This window comes from Bombina bombina, chromosome 9, assembly GCF_027579735.1.
Source record: "Bombina bombina isolate aBomBom1 chromosome 9, aBomBom1.pri, whole genome shotgun sequence".
NCBI classification, from domain to species: domain Eukaryota; kingdom Metazoa; phylum Chordata; class Amphibia; order Anura; family Bombinatoridae; genus Bombina; species Bombina bombina.
Genome location: NC_069507.1, coordinates 278,192,883 through 278,208,049, shown reverse-complemented (window position 1 = coordinate 278,208,049; position 15,167 = coordinate 278,192,883). Strand labels below are relative to the sequence as shown.

Sequence of the window (15,167 nt, the reverse complement as noted above, 5' to 3'; positions counted from 1 at the left end):
GAACACACACAGGACTTTTGTAAATAGAGCAACTGTCACACATTTAGGGGCCGAATTATCAACAACAGTTATAAAGCAGCGGCCTAAAGACTACTGCTCCTTAACTCGTACGCCTCCTCTGAGGCTGCGGATATCAATCCGTTCGATCCTATACGGTCGGGCTGATTGAAACCCCTCGCTGCGAATCTGCAGGGGGCGGCATTGCACAAGCAGTTCACAAGAACTGCTTGTGTAATGATAAATGACGACAGTGTATGCTGTCGGCATTTATCGATGTGTGGCAGGCATGATACGCTATATCATATCATGTCCGTAGGCAGTTTAGTAAATTGGCCCCCTAGACACAAGATCTCATACTTGTAGTCAGTGTGACACGTGGTTTGTAAAGTATGACATTGGTTCTTTGTGTACAGCTGACTATTAAGGCAGATTGTGCCATTGTATTGTAATAGAAGTATCTTTTCACGGCCAGTTACTCTCTTTATATAAAGACACCGGAATTAAATATAACCATACTTCTGTGCGCACTGGAGATCTCTCACATGCTGGATCTGTGACAATCCTACAGACGGTTCCTGAGGCCATCGCACAACTGAGCGGCTGAGCTGCAGATGTGAATATCTTGGTGACATTCTGGGGCAGCAGAATAATAAGACAATTGAAATGAAACTCACTTAAAAAATGTTGTGCCATGGTGTGATCAGTTTATTGGACGAGTGGTGTGCAACATTCTACCGAGCATTTGTAGGGTTTTCAGACCAGCGAGTCTCTATTATTATTTTTTACTTAGTACCATGAACATGCGCCCCATACTTCACACTGAGCCCCTCGTCAGGGCTAACCTAGCGCCCGGCTGTACACGACTTTCTGATACATCTAATTCAGCAGTCTTGACCGCTATTTCTCCTGCACGATGGTGTATCTCGGCTGTACACTAAGCTTTTCTATAATGCTTGCGGTTTCATGCACGCTTATTTCCTGTGTTCATAAAACAAAGTTGTTTTCTAACTTTATCAAACATTTAAATGTTAAAATCAGATTTTTAATCTGTGAACTTTGTACACAACTAAAATACAGTCAGGAGAAATCACACAATTACAGAGCAGGATATGAGATTGCTAAACGCACATAAACTAATATTAGGTTAGATTACAAACTGTAGCGCACAAGTGATATGGCCGGTATTTCTTGGATTTTTGTACATAATGGAAATATTGAGCATATTACAAACTGAAAGTAAACGTGGTCACTTGAGCGCAATCAAATTTAACAAGCGTCGGGTTAGTGCAACTTCAGCGCTCTGGTTAATTGTTACGCGAGACAAAAAAGTTGTAGAAAACACATCAAAAATACATTTAACAGTTACTCATAATAACACCATTTAATAAAAAATTTTTTTTTTTTTTAAATTGCATTAAAAATGTATAAGGGCTAAAAGATATGAGGTCTCAGGTGTTAGGAAAAAAAGGCTGAAAAGGGTTTAACATAGAGATACATACATGTCTAAATATTTGTTTATATACTTTATATATATAAATTCCACTGAGTGAATCCACCCTCCTGGGCCAACTGCCTGGGTGCAAAAATGGAAGTAATATAAAACAGATGATGCACTCACAGGTCTTTGTTTCAAAGTGTCAAAACAATTTAATTGACGTTTCGGGAACAGCACGTCCCCTTCATCAGAATGTTCTATATATAAATATATATATATATATATATATATATATATACACACAGATGTATTTATATGGGTATATATGTATTAACAGACATATAATATACACTGTGACAAGGTGGCCAAGCTTTTGGCTTTAGCAATAAGGAATAGTTCATTTGATTAAAAAACAAACAATTTATTTGTTACACAGCAGGTTTCACATAATTAGCTTTTGACAAAACAAAACAAACACCTACTCCTAACTCAGGATGGAAACTAAACTTTAAAGGATTCCTAACTATATTACTGGGGCATCTAAACTGTCCCCAGTAAACAACTGCTTTATAGAAAAAAACAATCACCTAGATTACGAGTTTTGCATTATGGTTTTAACACTGGAAAAATACCCATTTCATTGTAAAAACAGTAACGCAGGGGGCGTGTCCGGGCTATGGCCCAAGATGGCGATTATTCTGGGAGCTCAGGAATAAAGATATACATTCCGCCGTGTATCTCACATTAGGGAAGCCATCCAGCAAGATATTTTATTGTAGATGAAAGCTGAGAGTGTGCTGGACATGAAAATATAATTATCTATAATATCCTGAACTTCCTGGACCGGAACGTTGCAGGCTTTGGCGGCCCAGTGTGGGATAGCCTCCAACACCCCCCCCCCCCCCCCCGGGGAGCCGGGGTCTTGAGTGAATAACAAGATGCTTCACTCTCTTTATTCTATTATTATGGAGGAGCTCCTTACTTTCATACAGGCTTTGCTAGCGGATCAAGAAAGGAAGATTGGCGAGAGGATAGATCGCATCATACTATCTCCTGCTACGCAACATGGCGACAACTGGAGGAATACAGTTTTTGAGGCAGAAGTATGGTGCTCAGACTTGGTGAACCCTGAAACGGAAGGGAAGAGTATGGAGACACGCCAAGCATGGGTACAAGATGCCTCCCCTAACCTAGATTTGGATGAGTGTGCGGCGACCTGCCCTATGCCCACGATTATGGAGAAATCTCTAACCTCCGAGGCTGAGCAACCGGCTCTTGTGTGCCATACTGGGAACGCTCAGGGTGAATTTGCTGAGTACAGTGAGGCGGTTTTGCAAACGCCTACGCATCCCTCAGATGCTCGCTATCTTGAGACAGCAGGAGGTGACTCGATCCCAGTGTCGGTTCAGGTTGGTCGAGCACCGGAAAATTCCTTGGGTCCCGAGGCCCTCTATCAGCTAGCGGGTCTGAGAACTGGGGTCGGGTAAGAAACCTGGACATTTTGACTGTGGCCCAGCGGCAGTTACCGGGCTCTCCAGACTCTGTAGATGGGTTTGTTAGAGCTGGATATCCTTCTACTTGTATGCAAGGCCGAGCAACATTGTAGTAATAGCCCTATATGACTTGCTGATCTGTAGCGGGGCTGTAATATACCATATTACATGTTATAACCGCACAATTTAATGATAAGCTTGCTTGGTGACTTATGGAAGGGGTTTGTGGGTCTACCTGGTCCTACTTCAGTCACCCTTAGATCCTTGCTGCGGATAGAAACCTCTCACGTTGATCGCAACTCTGGTGCCATACAATTGTTTTATTAATGCAAAATCATCTACTGTCTGGGTACTTTTCACTGTAGGGTCTGGGAGGACGTGTAGGGTATGGCTGACTTTTTCTTACGAAATATTATGCTGTCCTAGAAATGATTGCTTGTACATTCTATTGGATATGCCCCTTAAGAGATGACGTTATTTGATAAACAGAGTATATGTTTAAATACTGAATACTATAGATGAGGGTTAGGGGGCGAACTAACCAATAATGTGTTATTTCCAGACGTATAGCACTCCCTGGCATGCCTCACAGCCGCCTCTCTGCCGTCAGCGGCCGGGATGGCAGACATGGGTGGGCTTATGTATTACAGCATGTCAAAGAGAGCGGAGTTAGCAATGTATGTTGTGCTCTTCGAACCTTCTAACATACCTTAACGTGGGGGCTCCAGACTATAGAGAAATTTGACAGGAGATCTAGTCTATAATGTTCAACCCCTATAGATATTGCATCTGTGGGAATTATTAGCACTCCTATTCGGCCATTCAAATATCCTACACATGCTGCATAAACATAGCCACACCTATAGTCTTTTCTAGTTTTTGGGTTGACGTATATCCTAAACAAGGCGTGAATGTCACTCCCTGAGAATAGGACAGAACTAGTTTTCCCTGTTGACGTTATGGCAGGTAATTATAAGTTGATGATGCTGCGATCATACTATAGTGCCTCCTAGGCTTTGTAAATAGCTGCCTATGGGTGGGTAGTAGCTAGGCCGCATATTTGTTACTGCTGGTCGCCCAGGGTGAGTAGATATTAAGTGTAGGGCTACCGAAGAGTTAATGAGCCTATTAGTTTTAGTAACATTATTAGTTCCTATCTGAGAAAGTTAGAAATGTATTTAATTCTTTCCTGTTTTGCAAAATTGAGGCCTTACACAGGCCTAGAGTAACCTAAAGGGTATATTGATATTTTCGTGTTATTATATAGCAGATGTTGTGCCCGGTGGGCTATAGTCCAGTGTATTCCTTATTGCATGCACATATATATTCGGGGTTATGGGGATCCTGTTCCTATCAGACACATAGTACCCAAAATACTGGCCTCAGCTATATATATGGATTTGAATGGAACCTATATCTGCTCCAGATTCAATTCTTATTTATTTACTCTGCGCATGGGTTTAGTTTTGCAAATGATGTTAGTTTTATAAATGCCTCTACTTGTTGCTTTGTATGCTAGGTTATATGTTTGTAAGAATATATGTGTGGGTGTGCGCAAGTGTATGGATGCATGACTGTTCAACATTTCTATCGTACTAAACATGCGGTTTGATGCCATGCAGAGTATTATGTTAACATAAGGTTATAATAGGAGTTAAATACATAATATGGGTTAGTTAATGGTTGTAGGGGATGCCCAGGATATTTGTCACAAAATATTATCTCATACCCCATAAGACTTCTTACGACAAAACATGTATTTAAGATTATAGCTCTTAAATGTCCTATATATAATACATAAGAGAACATTTCTATATTTAAAGGGACCTTCAAGGGCCCGTGTAGCTATAACCCCTACATGTACCTCCAATTACTTCCCACCACATGTGGTCTAAGACAGGCTATATCCTGTCAATTGAGGCATGCTTCATCCATGTTCCTGAATATCTTGAGGGGGTTTTGTGACAAAAAATATATAAGCTTCCTTTTATCTGATCATTTTCAAGTGTCATGTTATTAAGTTTTAAGTTTTGTTGAATATATCAAGGACAATTATAAGCCTGCAGATGTTACGAATTGGTTAATAAAATTAGGCTTACACTAAGCTAGTTGTTTTAATTTGTGTTATTTGTCCTATTAAAAATGCACTTATGTAAAATGAGGTAATATCCATGGCTAGAAAATATACCTTGTTCAGCTGTGAAGACATGCTTGTCCACCATGTAATTCCTGATGTTTGTCAAATGGGCATGTTGCCATGATGATTATGTTTGAATTTGTATTTTTGCTCGCCATATTGCTTCAATAAAAAAATTATTTGGAAAAAAAAAAAAAAAAACAGTAACGCAGCCATTATGAGTTGTGTCAGTATAGCTGTAACGCAACGTCAATCCCGCACTAAAAAAAAAGACGTTTTTGCGTGGGATTTCCATAGCATTACAGGTTGTGCGGTGAGGTTAAAATGCTTGCGTTACAGCCTATACCGACACGATCCATACCGCCATCTGAGAGCATAACTAAAGTGTTACAAAGTACACTGACACCCATAAACTACCTATTAACCCCTAAACTGCATCGCAAATGCTATTTAAAACTTATTAACCCCTAATCTGCCGCCTGCCCACATCCCCGCCACTATAATAAAGTTATTAACCCCTATTTCGGCCCTCTTCCGACACTAACGAAACCTATTAACCCCTAAACTGCCATCCCCCCACATCGCCATTACTAAATAAACCTATTAACCCCTAAACCACCAGCCCCCCCACATCACCACTAATAAATTAAACTATTAACCCCTAAACCTATCACCCCCTAACTTTAAAATAAAATTATAATATTCCTATCTTAAAATAAATAAAAACTTACCTGTGAAATTAAAAAAAAACTAAGTTTAAACTAACAATTAACCTAACATAACTATTATACTAAACTATTATAACTATTATACTAAAAGTAAAATAACTACCAATTAAAAAAACTAAATTACACATTTAAAAAAACCTAACACTATTAAAAAAAAATTAAGTCTAAAATTTAAAAAAATAAAAAATACTAAATTACGAAAATAACAAACACTAAATTACGAAAAATAAAAGAAATGATCAAAAATAAAAATAATTACACCTAATCTAATAGCCCTATAAAGATAAAAAAGCCCCCCCCAAAATAAAAACAACCCCTAGCCTACAATAAACTACCAATAGCCCTTAAAAGGAATTTGGTAGGGCATTGCCCCAAAGATAACATCTCTTTTACCTTGAAAAAAAATACAAAGACCCCAAAACAGTAAAACCCACCACCCAACCAACCCTCCAAAATAAAAAACCTAACTCTAACAAAAACCTAAGCTACCCAGCTCTTTTTAAAAAAAGCCCAAACCCTAATCTAAAAAAAAAACCCACCCAAAAAAAGTTAAAAAAAAACCTAACACTAACCCCCGAAGATCCACTCACAGTTTCTTAAGTCCGGACATCCATCCGCATCCAGACGTTAAGAAGTCTTCATCCAGGCTGTGTCTTCTATCTTCATCCATGCGGCGTCTTCTATCCTCATCCCGGTGGCGCGGAGTGGATCCATCCTTGAAGACATCCGGCGCGGAGCGTCCTCTTCGTACGGTCACCGCCGTACACTGGATCTTCAATGTAAGGGAGCCTTTTCAAAATGGCACCCTTGCATTCCTATTGGCTGATTTGATTCTTGAAATTCAAATCAGCCAATAGGATGAGAGCTACTGAAATCCTATTGGCTGTTTAAAACAACCGATAGGATGAGAGCTAATGAAATGCTATTGGCTATTCAAATCACGTGGTTTTAACTTTATATTTGAATAAAGGTGATGTTTTTACTCTCCAAAATCCGGTGAGTGCAGTGGTTTGTTCTGGACGAATGGAGAAATATTTGCTTTACTATTTGAACACAGCACCCTGGTAGTTGGCTTTGGAATGGTGAGTGCATCTGTTTAGACAGTACTATATATATATATATATATATATATATATATATATATATATATATATATCAATGAAAGAGAAAAAATCTAAGTACTTCTGCGCAGCTTCAAACAGTTATTAACATGTTAAGTCCAATATAATAAAGGAATTTATTATAGTCTGTGATAATGAGTCTTTATGAACAATATATATATATGAATGGTATATATTCTGAATTCATATGCGGTATATCCAAGGCATAAAAGAGTATAGTTGTCTTCTTACCGGAAGGTACCTCAATATATATATATATATATATATATATATATATATATATATATATATATATATAGAGAGAGAGAGAGAGAGAGAGAGAGACAATGAGAGAGAGAGAATGAGAGAGAGAGAGAATGAGAGAGAGAGAATGAGAGGGAGAGAGAGAATGAGAGAGAGAGGAGAAAAATTTAAATATATATTCCTAGATATATCTGTATATATCTATACCTATATATAATCATTGATATCTATACCTATATATATACTATAGGTATAGATATATATTTTACTAAGCAATCATCATATATATAAAAAAATGTATTTAAGAATAAATAGAACATATTCTCTGATGTGAAGAACTTTGGAATGTGAAATATTCTCTGGAATAAAAGCAAACAGGTTAGCACACAAGTATGGGTGTTAGCTGTTTTCCAGTTTTCACGCTCCATTGAAGTCTAAGGGAGAATATGTCAAAGTGGTCATAATATTCAAAGTCTCTGTCTAGCGAAGTTAATGCGCCAGCGGCAGCGCAAAGAAGCGCTCCATTCGTAATCTAACCCATTGTTTTTTTAAGCACATTAAGCCACGGTCACTGAGCATTTTATTTGTGCCTTGGTCTTGTGTTGGTCTGTGCACACCTCAGTGAATCCCATACCATATACAGAATTACAAGTGTAATAAATCCTGATGTTTCTGTGAAATCGCCCATATAAATCAGTTAACGTAACTAATACAAGCAGCCAGGCTTCTAATGGATTGGAATGCCATAGTAAAGGAAACACAAAAAACTAAGCAGCAATATTTAGTGTGTGTCGGCCACAGACAGATATTGATATTCAGGGCTTGGGATGGGCTGCTGCATAATCCGGATCAGATCACGCTGGCTAAGAGCTCTTAACCCCTTGTCCACCAGACGTGTACTGACAGCCAAGAGATTAATATTCACTTTACTGGATCAGACATAAGGTCAGAGCTCTGTGAGCTGATGCTCAGCTGAAAACATCTGCAGCCCCTGACAGGGTCACATGATCCTGCAAAATGCAGCCAGGAGCTGAGGTGTATGTGACAGCACCAATGTGTCAGAAAAGGACAAGAGATGAACCAAATTCTACAACTTGCTAGTATTTACAATATACTGATATGGCACACCCCAATGTTCCTATACACACCCCAATGTCCCTATACACACCCCAATGTTTCTATACACACCCCAATGTTCCTATACACACCCCAATGTTTCTATACACACCCCAATGTTTCTATACATACCCCAATGTTCCTATACACACCCCAATGTCCCTATAAACACCCCAATGTTCCTATACACACCCCAATGTTCCCATAAACACCCCAATGTCCCTATACACACCCCAATGATCCCATACACACCCCAATGTTCCCATAAACACCCCAATGTCCCTATACACACCCCAATGTTCCCATACACACGCCAATGTCCCTATAAACACCCCAATGTTCCCATACACACGCCAATGTCCCTATAAACACCCCAATGTTCCCATACACACCCCAATGTTCCCATACACACGCCAATGTCCCTATACACACCCCAATGTCCCTATACACACCCCAATGTTCCTATACACACCCCAATGTTCCCATACACACCCCAATGTTCCTATACACACCCCCAATGTTCCCATAAACACCCCAATGTCCCTATAAACACCCCAATGTTCCCATACACACCCCAATGTTCCCATACACACGCCAATGTCCCTATACACACCCCAATGTTCCTATACACACCCCAATGTTCCTATACACACCCCAATGTTCCCATAAACACCCCAATGTCCCTATACACACCCCAATGTTCCCATACACACCCCAATGTTCCTATAAACACCCCAATGTTCCCATAAACACCCCAATGTCCCTATACACACCCCAATGTTCCTATACACACCCCAATGTTCCCATAAACACCCCAATGTCCCTATACACACCTTAATGTTCCCATACACACCCCAATGTTCCCATACACACGCCAATGTCCCTATACACACCCCAATGTTCCTATACACACCCCAATGTTCCTATAAACACCCCAATGATCCCATACACACCCCAATGTCCCTATACACACCCCAATGTTCCTATACACACCCCAATGTTCCTATAAACACCCCAATGTTCCTATACACACCCCAATGTTCCTATAAAAACCCTCAATGTCCCTATACACACCCCAATGTTCCTATACACACAACAATGTCCCTATACACACCCCAATGTTCCCATACACACCACAATGTCCCTATACACACCCCAATGTTCCTATACACACCCCAATGTTCCTATAAACACCTCAATGTTCCTATACACACCCCAATGTCCCTATACACACTCCAATGTTCCTATACACACCCCAATTTTCCCATACACACCCCAATGTTCCTATACACACCCCAATGTTCCCATACACACCTCAATGTTCCTATACACACCCCAATGTTCCCATACACACCCCAATGTTCCTATACACACCCCAATGTTCACATACACACCCCAATTTCCTTATACACACCCCAATGTTCCCATACACACCCCATTGTCCCCATACACACCCCAATGTTCCCATACACACCCCAATTTCCCTATACACAACCCAATGTTGCTATACACACCCCATTGTCCCCATACACATCCCATTGTCCCCATACACACCCCATTGTCCCCATACACACCCCATTGTCCCCATACTTATACTCCACTGTCTACATACACACTCCAAAGTCCCCATACACACACCCCAATGTAACCATAGACACCCCACTCTCTACATACACACCCCCATGCCCCGATACACCCCCATGTTCCCATACACACTCCACTGTCCCCATACTCACACCCTAAAGTCCCTATACACAGCCCACTGTCCCAATACACAACCCAAAGTCCCCATAAACACACCACAGTCCCCAGACACACCCCTCTGCCCAATACACACCCCACTGTCTACATACACAGCCCACTGTCACCAAAAACACCCCACTGTCCCCATACACACCCCACTGTCTACATACACAAACCTACTCTCCCCATACACACCTCACTGTCCCCATACACACCCCACTGTCTACATACACAAACCTACTCTTCCCATACACACCCCACTGTCTACATACACACCCCACTGTCACCAAAAACACCCCACTGTCCCCATACACACCCCACTGTCCCCATACACAAACCTACTCTCCCATAGACACCTCACTGTCCCCATACACACCTCACTGTCCCCATACACACCCCACTGTCTACATACACACACCCACTCTCCCCATACACACCTTGCACTTTATATAACCTCTTTGTAGGAGTAGAGATCACATTTACATACACAGCCTTAAAGAGCAGTGTGTGTGTGGGGGGAGTTGTGTTTATACTGACTGATGCACTCTTTAACCACTGAACTGTTCCAAAATTTGTCAGTATTGTTATAGGTATGTCAGTATTGTCATACAGTAGGTATGTCAGAATTGTTATAGGTATGTCAGTATTGTCATACAGTAGGTATGTCAGTATTGTTATAGGTATGTCAGTATTGTCATACAGTAGGTATGTCAGTATTGTTATAGGTATGTCAGTATTGTCATACAGTAGGTATGTCAGTATTGTTATAGGTATGTCAGTATTGTCATACAGTAGGTATGTCAGTATTGTTATAGGTATGTCAGTATTGTCATACAGTAGGTATGTCAGTATTGTTATAGGTATGTCAGTATTGTCATACAGTAGGTATGTCAGTATTGTCATAGGTACGTCAGTATTGTCATAGGCACATCAGTATTGTCATAGGCACGTCAGTATTGTCATAGGCACATCAGTATTGTCATAGGCACGTCAGTATTGTCATAGGCACATCAGTATTGTCATAGGCACGTTAGTATTGTCATAGGCACGTTAGTATTGTCATAGGCACATCAGTATTGTCATAGGCACGTCAGTATTGTCATAGGCACATCAGTATTGTCATAGGCACGTCAGTATTGTCATAGGCACATCAGTATTGTCATAGGCACGTTAGTATTGTCATAGGCACGTTAGTATTGTCATAGGCACGTCAGTATTGTCATAGGCACGTCAGTATTGTCATAGGCACATCAGTATTGTCATAGGCACGTCAGTATTGTCATAGGCACATCAGTATTGTCATAGGCACGTTAGTATTGTCATATGCACATCAGTATTGTCATAGGCACGTCAGTATTGTTATAGGCACGTCAGTATTGTTATAGGCACGTCAGTATTGTTATAGGCACGTCAGTATTGTTATAGGCACGTCAGTATTGTTATAGGCACATCAGTATTGTCATAGGCACGTCAGTATTGTTATAGGCACATCAGTATTGTTATAGGTACATCAGTATTGTTATAGGCACGTCAGTATTGTCATAGGCACGTCAGTATTGTCATAGGCACTTCAGTATTGTCATAGGCACTTCAGTATTGTCATAAGCACATCAGTATTGTCATAGGCACGTCAGTATTGTCATAGGCGCATCAGTATTGTCATAGGCACGTCAGTTTTGTTATAGGCACATCAGTATTGTCATAGGCACATCAGTATTGTCATAGGCACGTCAGTATTGTCATAGGCACTTCAGTATTGTCATAAGCACTTCAGTATTGTCATAGGCACTTCAGTATTGTCATAAGCACATCAGTATTGTCATAGGCACGTCAGTATTGTCATAGGCGCATCAGTATTGTCATAGGCACGTCAGTTTTGTTATAGGCACGTCAGTATTGTCATAGGCACATCAGTATTGTCATAGGCACGTCAGTATTGTCATAGGCACATCAGTATTGTCATAGGCACGTTAGTATTGTCATAGGCACGTCAGTATTGTCATAGGCACGTCAGTATTGTCATAGGCACGTCAGTATTGTTATAGGCACGTCAGTATTGTTATAGGCACGTCAGTATTGTTATAGGCACATCAGTATTGTTATAGGCACATCAGTATTGTCATAGGCACGTCAGTATTGTTATAGGCAAATCAGTATTGTTATAGGCACGTCAGTATTGTCATAGGCACGTCAGTATTGTCATAGGCACGTCAGTATTGTCATAGGCACTTCAGTATTGTCATAAGCACATCAGTATTGTCATAGGCACATCAGTATTGTCATAAGCACATCAGTATTGTCATAAGCACATCAGTATTGTCATAGGCACGTCAGTATTGTCATAGGTACGTCAGTTTTGTTATAGGCACATCAGTATTGTCATAGGCACATCAGTATTGTCATAGGCACGTCAGTATTGTCATAGGCGCATCAGTATTGTCATAGGCACGTCAGTTTTGTTATAGGCACATCAGTATTGTCATAGTCACGTCAGTATTGTCATAGGCGCATCAGTATTGTCATAGGCACGTCAGTTTTGTTATAGGCACATCAGTATTGTCATAGGCACATCAGTATTGTCATAGGCACGTCAGTATTGTCATAGGCGCATCAGTATTGTCATAGGCACGTCAATATTGTTATACGCACATCAGTATTGTCATAGGTACGTCAGTTTTGTTATAGGCACAGAGCAGTGTGTGTGTGGGGGGAGTTGTGTTTATACTGACTGATGCACTCTTTAACCACTGAACTGTTCCAAAATTTGTCAGTATTGTTATAGGTATGTCAGTATTGTTATAGGTATGTCAGTATTGTCATACAGTAGGTATGTCAGTATTGTTATAGGTATGTCAGTATTGTTATAGGTATGTCAGTATTGTCATACAGTAGGTATGTCAGTATTGTTATAGGTATGTCAGTATTGTTATAGGTATGTCAGTATTGTCATACAGTAGGTATGTCAGTATTGTTATAGGTATGTCAGTATTGTCATACAGTAGGTATGTCAGTATTGTTATAGGTATGTCAGTATTGTTATAGGTATGTCAGTATTGTCATACAGTAGGTATGTCAGTATTGTTATAGGTATGTCAGTATTGTCATACAGTAGGTATGTCAGTATTGTTATAGGTATGTCAGTATTGTCATACAGTAGGTATGTCAGTATTGTTATAGGTATGTCAGTATTGTCATACAGTAGGTATGTCAGTATTGTTATAGGTATGTCAGTATTGTTATAGGTATGTCAGTATTGTTATAGGTATGTCAGTATTGTCATACAGTAGGTATGTCAGTATTGTTATAGGTATGTCAGTATTGTTATAGGTATGTCAGTATTGTTATAGGTATGTCAGTATTGTCATACAGTAGGTATGTCAGTATTGTTATAGGTATGTCAGTATTGTTATAGGTATGTCAGTATTGTTATAGGTATGTCAGTATTGTCATACAGTAGGAATGTCAGTATTGTTATAGGTTTGTCAGTATTGTCATACAGTAGGTATGTCAGTATTGTTATAGGTATGTCACTATTGTCATACAGTAGGTATGTCAGTATTGTTATAGGTATGTCAGTATTGTCATACAGTAGGTATGTCAGTATTGTTATAGGTATGTCAGTATTGTCATACAGTAGGTATGTCAGTATTGTTATAGGTATGTCAGTATTGTCATACAGTAGGTATGTCAGTATTGTTATAGGTATGTCAGTATTGTCATACAGTAGGTATGTCAGTATTGTTATAGGTATGTCAGTATTGTCATACAGTAGGTATGTCAGTATTGTCATAGGTACGTCAGTATTGTCATAGGTACGTCAGTATTGTCATAGGCACATCAGTATTGTCATAGGCACGTCAGTATTGTCATAGGCACGTCAGTATTGTCATAGGCACATCAGTATTGTCATAGGCACGTCAGTATTGTCATAGGCACATCAGTATTGTCATAGGCACGTCAGTATTGTCATAGGCACATCAGTATTGTCATAGGCACGTTAGTATTGTCATAGGCACGTTAGTATTGTCATAGGCACGTTAGTATTGTCATAGGCACGTCAGTATTGTCATAGGCACATCAGTATTGTTATAGGCACGTCAGTATTGTTATAGGCACGTTAGTATTGTCATAGGCACGTTAGTATTGTCATAGGCACATCAGTATTGTCATAGGCACGTCAGTATTGTCATAGGCACATCAGTATTGTCATAGGCACATCAGTATTGTCATAGGCACGTTAGTATTGTTATAGGCACATCAGTATTGTCATAGGCACTTCAGTATTGTCATAGGCACGTTAGTATTGTCATAGGCACATCAGTATTGTCATAGGCACGTCAGTATTGTCATAGGCACATCAGTATTGTCATAGGCACGTCAGTATTGTCATAGGCACATCAGTATTGTCATAGGCACGTTAGTATTGTCATAGGCACGTTAGTATTGTCATAGGCACGTCAGTATTGTCATAGGCACGTCAGTATTGTCATAGGCACATCAGTATTGTCATAGGCACATCAGTATTGTCATAGGCACGTTAGTATTGTTATAGGCACGTCAGTATTGTCATAGGCACATTAGTATTGTCATAGGCACGTTAGTATTGTCATATGCACATCAGTATTGTCATAGGCACGTCAGTATTGTTATAGGCACGTCAGTATTGTTATAGGCACGTCAGTATTGTTATAGGCACATCAGTATTGTTATAGGCACATCAGTATTGTCATAGGCACGTCAGTATTGTTATAGGCACATCAGTATTGTTACAGGTACATCAGTATTGTTATAGGCACGTCAGTATTGTCATAGGCACGTCAGTATTGTCATAGGCACGTCAGTATTGTCATAGGCACTTCAGTATTGTCATAAGCACATCAGTATTGTCATAGGCACGTCAGTATTGTTATAGGCACATCAGTATTGTCATAGGCACATCAGTATTGTCATAGGCACGTCAGTATTGTTATAGGCACGTCAGTATTGTCATAGGCACATCAGTATTGTCATAGGCACGTCAGTATTGTCATAGGCACATCAGTATTGTCATAGGCACGTTAGTATTGTCATAGGCACGTCAGTATTGTCATAGGCACATCAGTATTGTCATAGGCACATCAGTATTGTCATAGGCACGTTAGTATTGTCATA

General features: G+C 39.9%; 1 protein-coding gene across 1 annotated transcript in view; it reads right to left on the bottom strand.

Moving 5' to 3' along the window:
- LOC128640329 (calsyntenin-3-like) overlaps positions 1-15,167 on the bottom strand; it is a 234,948-nt gene that overhangs the window by 177,445 nt on the left and 42,336 nt on the right.